Below are 15,312 nucleotides of genomic sequence, written 5' to 3' on the forward strand. Positions count from 1 at the left end.
CATTGCAGAGAAGACCATATCCTTTGATGCCCGTACTTTTACTAATACCTACACAGTGGATGTATTGCCTGCTTCTGTATCAGTGCACCATTTGTGTGCAGGGTCCTTGGAGGCTAGAAGATGTCAGATCCTTTGGAACCAGAGTTACAGATAGTTTTTGGCCGCTCTGTGGGTGCTAGGAACTGAACCCAGGCCCTCTGCAAGAGGTTTACAAACATTGGAGTTCAACAGACCTTTCTATGACTTGGCCATTAAATTTATATATGCCACAGATAATTAATAAACACCTATCAAATTTTGTCTGTCAGTCTTATGCCCTCGTTATACAAATCCTGACTCATTTGTCTCGGTCTTTATGAAACTGAATCCATAATAATTTTATTATATTTTATATAAGCCCACACACTCCCACTGCAAATGGCAAGTACACATTACTCTAAAGACAGTCACCGCACAGTGCACTTTAAAGATCCATTATTTTAATTTTGTGTGTGTGGATGTATTGCCTGCTTGTGTATCAGTGCACCATTTGTGTGCAGGGTTTTTGGAGGCTAGAAGATGTCAGATCCTTTGGAACTAGAGTTACGGATAGTTTTTGGCCACTATGTGGGTGCTAGGAACTGAACCCAGGCCCTCTGCAAGAGCAAGAGGTATTATAACTATCTCTCCAGTCTCTCATAATACATTTTAAATGCATAAGAAATTGTAACAGTTATAAACATTTAATAGTATTCAAGAGATCTGTGAAAATAATCACTTTCATCTGATAACTTATTTAGAAAACTTCAGTTTCTACTCAATGTATGCTGGTTATATTCTAGTTTTCTTAGAGGGTAAGCAACAAACTCTACTAGGAAGGTAAGTGACAGAGGATTTTTTTTTCTGACTCGTTCCCAATCTAAGAATGAGTATCTTGTCCCAGTATAGGACTTAGCTGAGAAAAACATATATAGAAAGTTGTAAATCATACATGTTCTCTTCTGATACAGTGGCAATGGGCTTCTGAAACAATAAAACAACAGTAGGTTTATATAAAATATGTATCATAATATACGAAAACCAGAGTTCCATAAATAATATAAAATTGTATCGAGAATTTTAACATGGAAAAACAAGTGGAAATGATTATTATGTGAGTAAATTTTATACTACATTCATCACCTACTTTTCTTCTCTGAGAATTTCCTTAATTTTTTTTCTTGCTTATATTCTTAGTTATTAACTCTTATGTATGTCATACTAAAAATTTGTATATGGCTAAATTACAATGACGTTCCTGACAGAACATTTTTATACCTTCTATTCTGTTAATTTCACCTTAGCCCAGTCTCTCTAGAAAGAAAGGAAATCCAAAGCAATCTCAGAATGACACCTAAATATTAAAGTCACATAGCACTTAAATGAACACATTAAATCCATATACTTAGACAAAAAAAAAACAGTATGGTGAAAAGAATAATTATAGTGGCTCAAACACAAAATCAAAAGGCTTCCTAAAATAGATGTATATTTACTGTAAACATTAGCTGGCAAAAGTTTTATCTCTATATTTTAATATGAGATCTCTGAGGCCTATTACGGTAAAATGATTCTCTCAATCTCTCCCAGATGTTTAAAGACAGAGTATGCCCTTTGTCTTTCAAGTTCAGTGTTCTCACCCTATCATGGTCTTCTTTGGTTTTGAACAAAATAAAACAAGCAACATAATGGATGATCATGCATTTCCAATAGCAAACTAAAATTTTATACAGATAAGTTACACAAACATATTTCATACACAAAGATCTGGGAAAGAAAGTGAGTACGTAAATAAATCAGGGGGAAAGAGTAAAAATATTGCAACTTTTATTTAAAATGCACACACTAATTGGTCTGCATTTTGCTAGCTAGTCCAATTCACCATGGTCTACAGAGTGAGTTCCAGGACAGACCAGCCTGGTCTACAAGAGTTAGTTTCCAGGACAAGTGTAAAAGCTACAGAGAAACCCTCTCTCGGAAAAACAAAACAAAACAAAACAAAACAAAACAAAAAAATTATCGGTTAATGAAAGGGACCTCATGAAATTGAAAAGCTTCTTTAAGGAAAAGGATACCATCATTTGGACAAAGTAGCAGCCTACAGAAAGGAAAATATCTTTATCAGCTACACATATGATTTATGGCTAATGTCCAAAATATATTAAGAACTCAAAAAAGCAGATATGAAGAAAACAAATAACCCAATTAAAAATTGGGGTACAGATCTAAACAGAGAGTAATTGAAAAAGGAAACTCAAATGGCTGAGAAACACTTAAAGAACTCAGCAACATCATTAGGCATCAGGGAAATAAAAATCAAAACTACTTTGAGATTTCATCTTCCACCTGTCAGATCAATAAAATAAGTGGCAGTTCATTCTGGAGAGAATGTGGAGTAAAAGCAACACTGATCCATTGTTGATGAGAGGGCAAAGAAGTACAGTCACTATGGAAATCAATGTGGCAATTCCTCAGGAAGATGGGATTCAATCTACCTCCAGATCTAGCTATACCACTCTTCGGCATATACACAAAGGCTGCTATAATGTTATTGCCCCCATTCCCTCAAAGAAAATGAAAGATACTTGAACATAAATCCAAATTAATATTGAGTACAAAATAAATATACAAGTACAGCAACTTATAAATGCTATGTCCCAATATCAAAGTTGAGATGTTTGCTATGCAGAAAACACTCACAATTTCTATTCTCCCTGGCTGTGCTCCACTAAATTCAACTCATGAAATTCAAAACCATAATTGATTATATACATTTTAATTAGAACTATATGAATGCTCCCATTCCATTGCTCCATCTGCTGAAATTGTTTTAAGCTTCATTAAATTAACACCTAGCACCAGAAGAGCTACATCCACAGGACTACTTAATGCATAACCAGCTTTGGGTTTCCAGAATTCTGTCATTTAGAAGTGAGCAAAAAAGATAATTTGCTGGGTGGTGAAGCACACCTTTTAATCTCAGCACTTGGGAGGCAGAAGACATGAATTTCTGTGAGTTGGAGGGCAGCCTGATCTACATTGTGAGTTCCAGGCCAGCCAGGGCTAAACAGTGAGACCCTGTCTCAAAAAATGTAGAAAATCTACTTTATCATGTGTTAACAGTTGACTAATATATATCATCAGTAACCTAAAATTCAGCAGCTCCATTAATTCCTTTAATATATGGCTTGTTATACCCTTACCACTCTCTCCAATTTGTTTACAACATAAACTCATCGCACATATTTTTGTAGAATTTTCCAAGTAAGAAGAATTATCTAGGTGGTTCTCTGATAAATCCTTGTGTTGCTTTTATATACTTATCTATAATTTAATTCCATCACTGTAAGATGTAATCCAATTGATAGCTCACTGGTGGGCTAATCCAAATAGGCAATTTAAGGACCAGGCTAAATGGGAAAGTGGCAAGAGGAAAAGTAATATTTGTGCTTTTCTTTTCACAACCCAAATTCCAGTGCTGTAACTATGCCAAGAGTGAGGCTAGGGAAAAATTCAACACTAAAATCTAAAGTTTCTAAAGTACAAAACAGCTAGAAAAATATATTCTAGATTTACTGAGCTGGATGTTTTCTCTAAAATTTAATTAGTCTTGACTAAAGTAATTCACAAAGCAAGTTGTATAACTTTACAGTTTCTTGTAGAATAATATTTCATTATTTCACACAATCTGTTTTACCTGGAATATTTTATCATGCCAAAAAAATACCAACAGAATCTCAATTCAGCAACTGTAGAAAATACAAAAATATATTACCAATTACAGTTCAGATTAGTAATTTCAAACAGTGGCCTCAAAGGACAGTTGTGTTGTTGATGTCAGTGAATTCCTAAATTTGGTCATTTCCCCCCTCTCAATTCAGTTTAAACATAACTTGAACCTTACAAATGCAATATGAATCATTCTTATTTACTGCTTAAGTTTGACATAAAAGTTCATATTTCTGCCAGCTGAGTATTACATTGTGCCATCCATCTTCATAATATCCTAGTATAGAAAATGAACTCTATACCACTTCTGTTCTTCCTCAAGTCACAGCTTCTTTGAAGTAATTAATATTTTACTATCACTGTGTAGTTAATATTTTATGGTATGGAGTTTCCAATTAAACCATATACTATAGTCGCTTCATATTTAAAGAACTTATCTATGTTGTAACATATAGCAATAATTGAAGGTTTTAAAATTAAATAATCTTTCATTATATGGATATACCAATTTTGTTTATAGAGGTATACATCCTGGATTTACTATGTTTGGGCTATTGTGAATGTTGGTTCAGGGGATTAGAAAAATGGCTCTTAAGAGCACTGAGTGGTCCTGTAGAAAACCTGGGTTCAATTACCAGCATCCACATGGAGGCTTACTGATGTGGGAGTTTCATATATCAATCTGTTGATTTCATTGGTTAAGCAATAAAGAAACTGCTTGGCCCTGATAGGTTAAAACATAGGTGGGAGGAGTAAACAGAACAGAAGACTGGGAGAAAGAAGCTGAGTCAGTGAGTCGCCATGATTCTCCCACTCCAGACAGATGCAGGTTAAGATCATTCCTGCTAAGCCAGCTCGTGGGCTACACAGATTATTAGAAATGGGCTAGTCCAGGTGCGAGAGTTAGCCGAGAAAAGGCTAGATATAATGGGCCAAGCGGTGTTTAAAGAATACAGTTTCCATGTAATTATTTTGGGGCATAAGCTAGAGCTAGCCATGTGGGCGGCCGGGTGCCGGGGACGCAGCCTCGCTGCTCTTATTTCAACAGTTTACAATCATCTGTAGCACCAGTTCCAGGGCCTCTCATATCATCTTCTGGCTTCCAATGATACTGCATACACATAGTACACAGACATATATGTAGGAAAAATACTCATACAGACAATATGAATATTGCTGCTGTAAATATCTATGGATTAAATTTTGTAATCATTGTTTTCTCTCGCTCTTTCACTTCTCTTCCTCAATTCCATTCCATCAGCCTCCTTCCTTCTCCCAGTGCTGGATTTCTGGGAGGTTGAATCTGTGGTGTCACAAATTTTAGACAAACACTCTATCACTGAGTTATATCCTCAGCCTTACGGTTATGTTTTGAGTTCTATTGGGAATAGAATTACATGATTGTATGCTTAATATTTTGAGTAAATATAAAATCTTTCTAAATGGACTATATCATTTTACATTCCTATCAGCATTACCCAAGGGCTTCAATCCTTAATTCGTCTTTAATTACAAGATTACAAGAGATTATGTTCCTCATAGCTATTTCATTACAACATTACAATCAAAATATCATTTTTTTCATTTGTCTTGGGATTATGTTTTAAGACCTTTGTAGTTTTAGTAACATAAAAAGAAACTCCTGTTTTTAATGCCCAATATCTAATGTGAGTATTCTGATTTCTTGTTGCTTCTCCTACCCACAATATATTTTCAACTCCCAATAACCTTCTACTCCTCCTTCTTAAAGCTCATTACTATTGTTCACTTAAAGTAATAATAATGCTATAGCATTTGTATTCTTAGCCATGTTGGACTCTTAGAACCTGTATAAATCATGAGACAGAAATAGCAATTTTTCAGTTGGTTGTGAATTTCAAATCTCTAGGACTGTGCACAAGGAGTGGTAGTTTAAATTACATTCTGTCAATACGCCTCATTAAAGAATACTTTTGCTCACATGTTATATGATGACTTAGCCCAACCTTAATAACAATTGTTCCTCTTCTTTGAGTCAGATTTTTTCTTACTATTATACAAGGAAAGTTACCCATAGAAATAACAGCCATTTCTATTTTGGGGGACTTTCTTCTTTTTCTGTTTCATAGTGAAGGTGGAAACACTTAATGGCCAATATTAATTTTGTAGTTTTACATTTTGTTCCATTTTTAAAGTGTATGTGTAGGGGGGGCTGTCTCTCTTTTGTATACGTGTGTGTGTGTGTGTGTGTGTGTGTGTGTACATGTGGAAGTCAGAGTCCCACATTTGCTCCTCTGTTTCTCACTACCTTATCATTTGAGACAGAGTTGCTCGGTCAAACCAAAGCTCATCAATTGTTTGCTCTGACTAACCACTGAACCCTGGGATCTGCCTGTCTTCCCCACAGCACTGGAGTTACAGATGCACACCACTACAACTGGTTGTTAAATGTGTGCTGGAGATCCAAAGTCAGAGCCTTACAGTTGCATGAGAAGCATTTCACTGAACCATCTCACAGCCCCACTGCAGTTCATTTTTAGCCCAACAGCCTACATGAGTAAATATATCAGTGGCACAGTTTTATAACCACATAAATTGAATTACCAATGTTCTTTGTTTACTCTGCCTAAGTAGCATAATCTGGACTGCTATTCTGATGCTAATTACCTGTGACAAGGGGATAAACAGTATAGCATTTCTTCCACTCTGAGCCACAAATATTTTTCATTCTCAACAAACACTTTAGATCTCCATCCAGATTTTTAGATTACCCCTCCTCAATTTTAGTGTTGGTAATCAACATCTAGGCCAACAGAGAAATTGTGCTTCATGAATACAAACCAAATCATATTTATTTTTCTACAAAGAATGTGACTATGTTGATGTTATAGAAATTCTCTGTTTATTAATCAGGTCCCTTTGCACCTGTTTGATGATCAGCCCAATTTAATCTAAGCACTTCACTAAATATTAATGAAGTTGAGCAGACTAAATTTTTCAAATCCTTGGCACCTTCAAGAAAGGAGCTCTCAGAGAATCTTCTGAACAGATAGCACACTGAGAGTATCCTAATTGTGAATGTAGTTAGTGTCCATATTGTCAGGAGAAGACATGCATAATTAACAATAATTGCAGACAGCCTCATAAGAACAACAAAAAGTTAAAATGTGATTTCAGTGAGTAAGGAATGAAAGCTATTAAAAACACAAGAGATTTTGTTGCTGTTTTGTTTTTTTAATTTTTTTTATTTTCCTTTCACAAAATGGGAACTCAGCCTTGCTGTTATATGACAGTTATTTGAGAAAGCTTTAAGAATACCAAGGCTTGGTAGTGGAGAGGTGGCTCAGTGGTTAAGAGCACTGTCTTCTCTTCCAGAGGACCAGAGATTGATTCAAAGCACCCACATGGCAGCTCACAACTATCTGTAACTCCAATCTCAGGGATCTGATGCCCTGGCCTCCATGGACACTGCGTACACATGGTGCATAGATACATATGCAAGCAAAACAGATACACACAAATAATTTAAAACAATAAATATACAAAATATCAAGGCACATGTTGCTATGTATACTATATTCATATTACATGCATACTATATATGTGTGTGTATACTAATTGATATTACTTTTCATAAATTCTTAAAAGAGTAATAATGCCTGGGCCTCAGTTAAAGCTTAAGAAACACCAATAAATAGAACTCACGTATGAGTTTCAAACTGAACTTCTTAAACCGTAAATCAAGTGATTCATGGGCAGAGGATGAATAATTCATTCTGGAGCCTGGCCCAAGAGTCTGGATTTCCAATAAGCCCTCTCATAATTTGTATGGTCTTCCACTAACCATGCTTTCATTAGCAAGGCTCAAGTTCAGTGGTTCTCAGATTTGAAAGCGTGCCAGAGTCCACTGCCACACTTAAAACACAGGAAGCTGAGTACTACCCCTGGAGGTCTTGATTCATTAACTCTGCACTGAGGCACAAGAATTTGCATACCCAGGTGGTGCTGATAAGGCTGATTGAACCACACAAAGAGCTACTGCTCCTCGCCATATCTAAACCCTACCAGATACATAAGTAAAAGTCAATTAAAACACAAGCCTCGCTCTCAGAAAGCAGATAAAGTTGGAACCAGATGAAACATGTTAGCTCACTCAAAATACACTTTGCAAATGTTGACGTATCTGCTTGCTATGCACACGAAGAGCTTCAAATATGAAGCAGAGTTAATGCTCTGCTGTAAATATGCTATGAAAGGTGTCAGATCAGCAGCAAAGGAGGAGCAGAAATATTAAGAAGCAAATGTGGAACTTATAAAGCACAACAGGTGTTGATGAAATATCTCTGCCAAGATAATCGGTCCCCTGGCCTCATTCACTATGCAGCCAACTGTTCTCAATTACCAACAGCCTTTAGATACCTGCATCAAGCTTGCTCAGAGCAGACTCTCAATATAATTTAGACAGGCATGAATGGCAAGCAGGGTCTTCTTTTCAGCTAGGAGCTTGCAGATGTTCTATCTGCCTAAGTGACATTTTTTTTTAAATGTAAAATTCCTAGGACATGAGGTCAATATTAGTTATCTTTGTTTTGATTATGAATCAACCAAATGCTGACCACCTAGATCTTGAAGCTCCTTTCTGAACACTCTTTCTGCCAACTCCAGCCCCCTACCACATATGAATTATCTTCATTTTAATTCACTTGCATAGTTGAATCCTAACTAAATAGATATTGTGTTGGCTTGAATCAGAATGTCTCTCATGGACTCATTTATTTAAACACTTGGTCCCCATTTGGCGACACCATTGAAGAAGGTCTTGGTGGTGTGGCCTTGCTAGAGGAAGCACAGCACCACCGGTGAGCTTTGATGTTTCAAAGCCTGATGCTTTTCCCAGTACTCTCATGCCCTTCCCCCACCTCTCTTTCTCTGTGCTCAAGGTTAAAGAAGTTCTCAACTTCCTGTTTCTGCCTCTGTGACTGCTGCTCGCTGACAGGCTTCCCTTACATGATAGACACCACCCCTTTGAAACTGTAAGCACAAATAAACTCTTCTACAAGTTGACTTTGTCATGGTGTTTTATTTCAGTAAGAGAAAAGTAAATAATACAGAAGTTTATATACAATGTGGCCATTTTTTACCCCTTGAAATTGTTCTGTTAATCTTTTTATCTAGTGCCACTGTCAAGCCAGTATAAAGTCTGTCTCCATTTAATCTGTACATGTAGGAATAAGACCTTATATCTAATTACGTCAGTGATCAAATGCACCAATTCCAAATTGTGCAATTTGTCGATAAAAAGGGCTAGAAAACATTTTAAATTTTTGTCGTATGTATTTTATAAACTAGAGGGGGAAAAACTAGAAGTCTAAAATTAAACTTTTTCATTATTCTGCACCTCTTTTCTCAGAGATAATCTATATCGTTGATCAAAGTAAATTGACTTAATAGTGGGTGTACAATCGCAATCTTTATTTTCACTTACCTCATTAAGAAACGTGGACTTTAAAGCACTATTATAGAGTATTTGAAATAATCAACTTAGAAGAAGTAAAATTTTATTCAGCAGTAACTTTCATTCCGTGGTTGCTTGGCCCTGCATTTTCAGTACCCATTTCAAGGCAGAGGATTGTGGCCAATAAAACATTAGAGAGGACGCAACTCACTCACATTATGGCAGTCATGAACAAGATAGTCTACAAAGGCCCAGGGTTTCAACATCCTTTTAAAGGTCATACCCCAGTGGCTGGAATTCCTTCCACCTCAACCTTTTAAACAATTCTACAGCCTCCTAATAGCTTCACAGGCTAGGTTCCAGCAAGACAGCTCAGTAGGTAAACTCATTTGCCATTAAGTCTGATGACCTGAATCTGATCCACAGAACACATATGGTGCAAGCAAAGAACAGGCCCGTGAAAGTTGTCTTCCAAGCTTTATCAACCACTCCCCATCTGTGGTGGTTTGAAAGAAAAAGCTCCCCATAAGTTCACAAGGAGTGGCACTATAAGAAGGTGTGACCTTGTTGGAGTAGGTGTGACTTTGTTGGAGGAAGTATGTCTCAGTCTTTCTTCCTGACACCTGCCAGTCCAGACCTAGAACTCTCAGCTCCTTCTCCAGCTTTACATCTGCCTTCATGCATGCTTCCCACCATGATGGCACTGGACTAAACCTCTGACACTGTAAACCAGCCCCAATTCAATGTTTTCTTTTATAAGAGTTTCTGTGGTCATGGTGTCACTTTACAGCAATAGAAACCCTGAGACAGAAGTACCTCTCATCTTTAAGATACACAAGCATTTCAAGATCTTGGTTAGAAAATAGAAATTAGGAGGCAGTGTCCTCATTCTGCTTCTATTTCAGTTTTACCTACAATAAAACAGAGAATGATAGCACACTTTGACTACCCTACTCCATGGCTATTTTAAATTGATTATGTCCTGGAAGTGATAAAAGTTTTTATTTCCCTATTCTATAACATGTATTTTTCTAGTGCTTAGTCCTATTAAATTACTTTTAAATGGAATGATTTCACATAAATATTAGGTTTCTTATTATGTAATAAGAAATATTAGCATTGTATGGAAAACCTTTTGATCATTATAAGTGAGAGAACATGGTGGACATTTCGATGGTAGATACCAAGAATAATGCTAGATAGTCTGCAACATGCAGAATAGGCCCTCAAGCAAAAATAAAAATTGATTCAAATATTAATAGTGCACAGATTGAGGCCTGTTCTAAATCTATCATATTTGTAAGAAATACTTTCCCAGCTTAACTTAGACTTAAATCTCTCTAGAAATTTTTGAAAGTACATAAAATTTTCCAAAGAGTTTTTACGTGGTGTTAACTTTTTATATTATAAGGATACCATGTAGCCATAACCAAGGAACCAAGGCACAGAAGACACCTATTATGGGTGAACTAGCATAGTAATTGGGTGAGAAAAGGTGACTAATAAACATAAGACAAAAATTAAGGAAATTTGATTTCTCAGAACATGAAATAGGAAATAATTCCAAATAGATGGTGGGAATTTCAGACAGAAGAAAGGTCAACTAGGGCCAATGCCATTCTTGCCAAAGGAAACTGCTTCACCGTAGAAATTGAGTAAAGACCACCCTAGCAATACCCCCAACCTTATCTACACTGCACAGAGAAAAGCACAATTTAATTAAGAGCACCAGTGTAACATGAAATGACGTGTGAGGAGGATGGTAGATCTCACCAAAAACATTGGCTGAAGCTTTCTGCTTGGACACTCCCATCCTCTCAATGAAATTTTCTCTAGACAAAGAAGATATGATAGGAGAATCTTATGTTACACTTCCATTGCATTACTCAGAACACGTAAATGAGCTCAGAGTTGGGCAAAGTCATATAGAACATAAAACATATTTTAGAAGTTTTGAATATCTCATGAGATATTTTGAACTCTGTGCTGAAAATAAAAAATAGTGTGAGTATTGTGATGGCTAATATTGCCAATTTGACAGAATCAAGAATCACCTGGAAGATGGACCTCTGACTATGCCTGTGAGGGCTTATGTTGATTCTGTTCATTGATATACAAAGAGCTGCCTGCATTGAGGCAAAGTCATCTCCCGTGTGGCTATCCTGGATTGTGTTAGAAGAAGAAAGTGAGCTGATCACTAACATCTCTGCTTGTTGATAGTGGATGCAACATGACAAGCTCCCTCAAACTCCTGCTACCTTAACTTTTCTGTCATAATGGACTATACTTTGAACTGCATGCTAATTTTTCTCATTATAAAACAGCAAAACAATTAGGGACTATTTACAGAGTTATATAATTTCTATTAGGGACTGTTTATAGACATAAACAATTTCTAAAGGCTACTGAGTTTACAACTTTCTTGCTGTTCCTATTTTTGGCAAGAGGTCCATGTTGCTAATATTTCTTCATATACATGACTGACTTAGTACGATGAAAGAAACCAAAGAGTATTCCTTTTCAGGCTTCTATTGCTTTTTCTCCACATGTGTTATCTCCAGCCTCAAATTCTACCCTTCAAGATTGAGCTCATTGATTTCCCTAGGGTTTGTTTTTTTTTTGTTTGTTTGTTTGTTTTGTCATAGAAACTTTCCAGCTCTACTTGGGATTCCCCTTTTAGTACAGAGGGAACAGCATATGGCTTCCAACAACAGGCCAGAGAAATCACAAGGTCCAACTCACTTCTTTCTCTTCTCACAGAGATTATTTAGAAAAGCATAAATATAGCCTCTCTCCCTTCATTATCCTTCATCATTGGTTATAACCATGGTTAAGATCATGATGAACCTGAAAACATACATTCAAAAGTAATATTTGGATGGAACAGGTTATATTTATAAACATATACAAATATACATACATATATAGACACATGCAATAAAAATTATTGAAAAAAGAGGCTATGAATTTGAAGGATACCAGAACATAAGTGAGGGTTTTGTGGGAGGAAACAGAAAGGAGATTATAATCTCAAAAATAAATAAATAATAATAAAACAACAGAAATAAATTAACAATCATATAGGTAAAGTATATAGAAAAAATTTGATGAACTTTAGTACTATTGTAATGTACATTTATTTCTGTATTACTATATATGGTTTTTTCCATTTGTCAAAAAAAGTATAACTAAGAAAATTGCCACTCCAATATTACAACAACAAAAAGAAAATATCAACATGTGATATTCAGAGAGTAACTAAAACAATTCCTTGTCTGAAAAGAATATCATGTACATAATTAATTTTTTCAAAATAGGTAATCCAACAATTCAAATATGAAATTGTACTCAAGCATGAAACTATTTCTATCCAAATGTAGAGATCAATAAAAAAATCAATAAATACTATTCCTAGTAGTGACAGCTGTTTGGAAGTATTAAGTGAACAAGTAAAAATGATAATCTTAAAATCAAAAGATCCACTAGCAAAACTTGGTTGAAGTTCTAATATAAAGGCTTAATACATTTTTAAATATCAATAAATCATTTTTCAGGCATTCAGGCAGAAAAAGCTAGTCACCTATCAAAGGGGAGTTGTATACTGGCCTCAAAGTCTCCACATGAGTAGTTAGTGCCAGAGGGCAGAGGAACATTGTCTATGAGTTCTGAGGACCAGGTCTAGGCTGCTAGACACATTGTTGTTTAAGAAGATGAGTAGTAGGGAGAGATTTTTAAACATTAAAGAAGTCAGTTACTCAAGAAACTTTTTTGAAAATCTACTCTACAAAAAGTTCAGGAAGCCAAGAGATAAAACAAAATAAAATAACTCATGAGGCAAAGAACTGTCAGAGGATAAAAAGGATGAAGTGGGAATAATGAAACTAAAAATAACCAATTTTAAAAAGCAAGAAGAACTGAATCATAATATACATATATACAAACATATATAAAATGGTTTCAAATATATATTTATATGCATATTAAGTACTAAATGGGATTATGAATTATTGGCTGTTAAGATGTATATAAAAGTTATATTAGAAAAAACTATCCCAAAAATCCTTCAAAATAATTCCTTTAGAGAAACCTAATGGAATTCAATACATGATTCTGTTAGTAGTCTATTATGTTAAATATTATATTATAAATTATATTATTATCTTAAATATTATATTATAAATACTTCACTTACTGAAAAATTAGTTCCTTAAATCTAGCTTCCACATTTGACAAAAAAAATGTGAGGTGTGCCGAGCGGTGGTGGCGCACGCCTTTAATCCTAGCACTCAGGAGGCAGAGGCAGGCGGATCTCTGTCAGTTCGAGGCCAGTCTGGTCTACAAGAGCTAGTTCCAGGACAGGAGCCAAAAGCTACAGAGAAACCCTGTCTCGAAAATCCAAAAAAAGCCGGGCTATGGTGGCGCACGCCTTTAATCCCAGCACTCGGGAGGCAGAGGCAGGCGGATCTCTGTGAGTTTGAGACCAGCCTGGTCTACAGACCTAGTGCCAGGACAGGCTCCAAAGCCAAAGAAAATCCAAAAAAAAATGTGAGGTGTTTGTCTTTCTGAGTCTGTTTTTTTCTTTCACTTAACATGATCATCACAAGTTCCATCCATTTTCTGCCAATTTTAGGATTTCTATATGACTGAATGAAAATCCATTGTGTAAGTGTACTCCATTGTTTTTGTCCATTTGTCTGTCAACTGACATCTGATTCTATTTTCCAGCTAATGTGTGTATAGGTCATGGGTCTAAATGGGGGATCATGGATGGAAAGGGAAGAAGATATCTTAAAGCAAGAGAGAGAAGGGGTATGAGAGGAAAACAGAATACATGTGGTATGGAAGCAAAGGGGAGGGGAAGAGGAAAAGCAAAAGTCTGGCATAAGGAATTGGGGAACAGAGGGAAGGAGGGGCAGCTTAGAACAAAGTATAATGACATATGTGTCTGAAAATATCACAAAGAAAAACATTACTTTGTAACCTAACTTTAAAATTATTTCTTAAAGATTCACTTCTTTGACAAAGAGAACAAAGAGAGGGAAGTCTTTATGCAGGTAACTTAGCATGTAAACAAGTCTACCTTTAAGAGACTTAACATATACTTGATGTGAATGAGGTGGTTGGAAAACTCAAAACCAGTTTTGCTCTCCAGCAAATTTGATTCCATTCTGTCTTAATATTATGGACTTATTCACTGTACACCTCTCTATGAATTAAAAAAATCCAGCCAGCAGTGAATGGAAATGTGATTGAGAATTATAAATAGCTCATTCTTGCCCACAAAATGTACTCTAATTTGTTCAAATACCAAACATCTGTCAACATACTAAGTGCTAATAATTTATATGTGATTGTGAAGATGAAAAGTTTGCTTGTAAATTAGATGTGTATGTTAAAAAAAGTTTCTATAATGTTGACAAAGTTAAAAACATAAGCACCACAAAATCAAAGTGTGGAATAATCCTTAAAGAATATTAAATACTTCATCTTTTATTGAAGACAGTAAACTAATACCATCGAAACTTGAAATCAAACTTTTTTATGAATGCAAAATAGATTTGAACTCTTTTATCTTTGTAACTTCTTATCTTAATGATCAATGTCTATTTTAGTTGAGTAATATATCTCCTACTCCTTCCTTTGTCTTCACCATCTGCTTCCGCAGCAGCTCCATAATAAAAGGTTTTTCAGATGTCTTTCTTTTTTTAAAGATTTATTTATTTATTATGTGTACAACATTCTGCCTCGATGTATGCCCACACGCCAGAGGAGGGCGCCAGATCTCAATACAGATGGTTGTGAGCCACCATGTGGTTGCTGGGAACTGAACTCAGGACCTCTGGAAGAGCAGCCAGTGCTCTTAACCTCTGAGCCATCTCTCCGGCCCTCAGATGTGTTTCTTTATGAATGACAAGGATCTGCCTTCAAAATCCATATTCTATCTCATCAACCCATTTATCTATATATGTACTATTATTTAATAATATAGTGTTAAACTATTTAATGTCATGAGAATACATATAAAAGAGTTTTTATTTTGCCTTCCTTTATCTGAATATTATATCATCCAATTTTAACACAATTTTTTTGTGTGTCTAAGAAAATGAGATGGTTTTTTTATTTTATCTTTT

This window comes from Microtus ochrogaster, unplaced genomic scaffold, assembly GCF_000317375.1.
Source record: "Microtus ochrogaster isolate Prairie Vole_2 unplaced genomic scaffold, MicOch1.0 UNK86, whole genome shotgun sequence".
NCBI lineage: Eukaryota > Metazoa > Chordata > Mammalia > Rodentia > Cricetidae > Microtus > Microtus ochrogaster.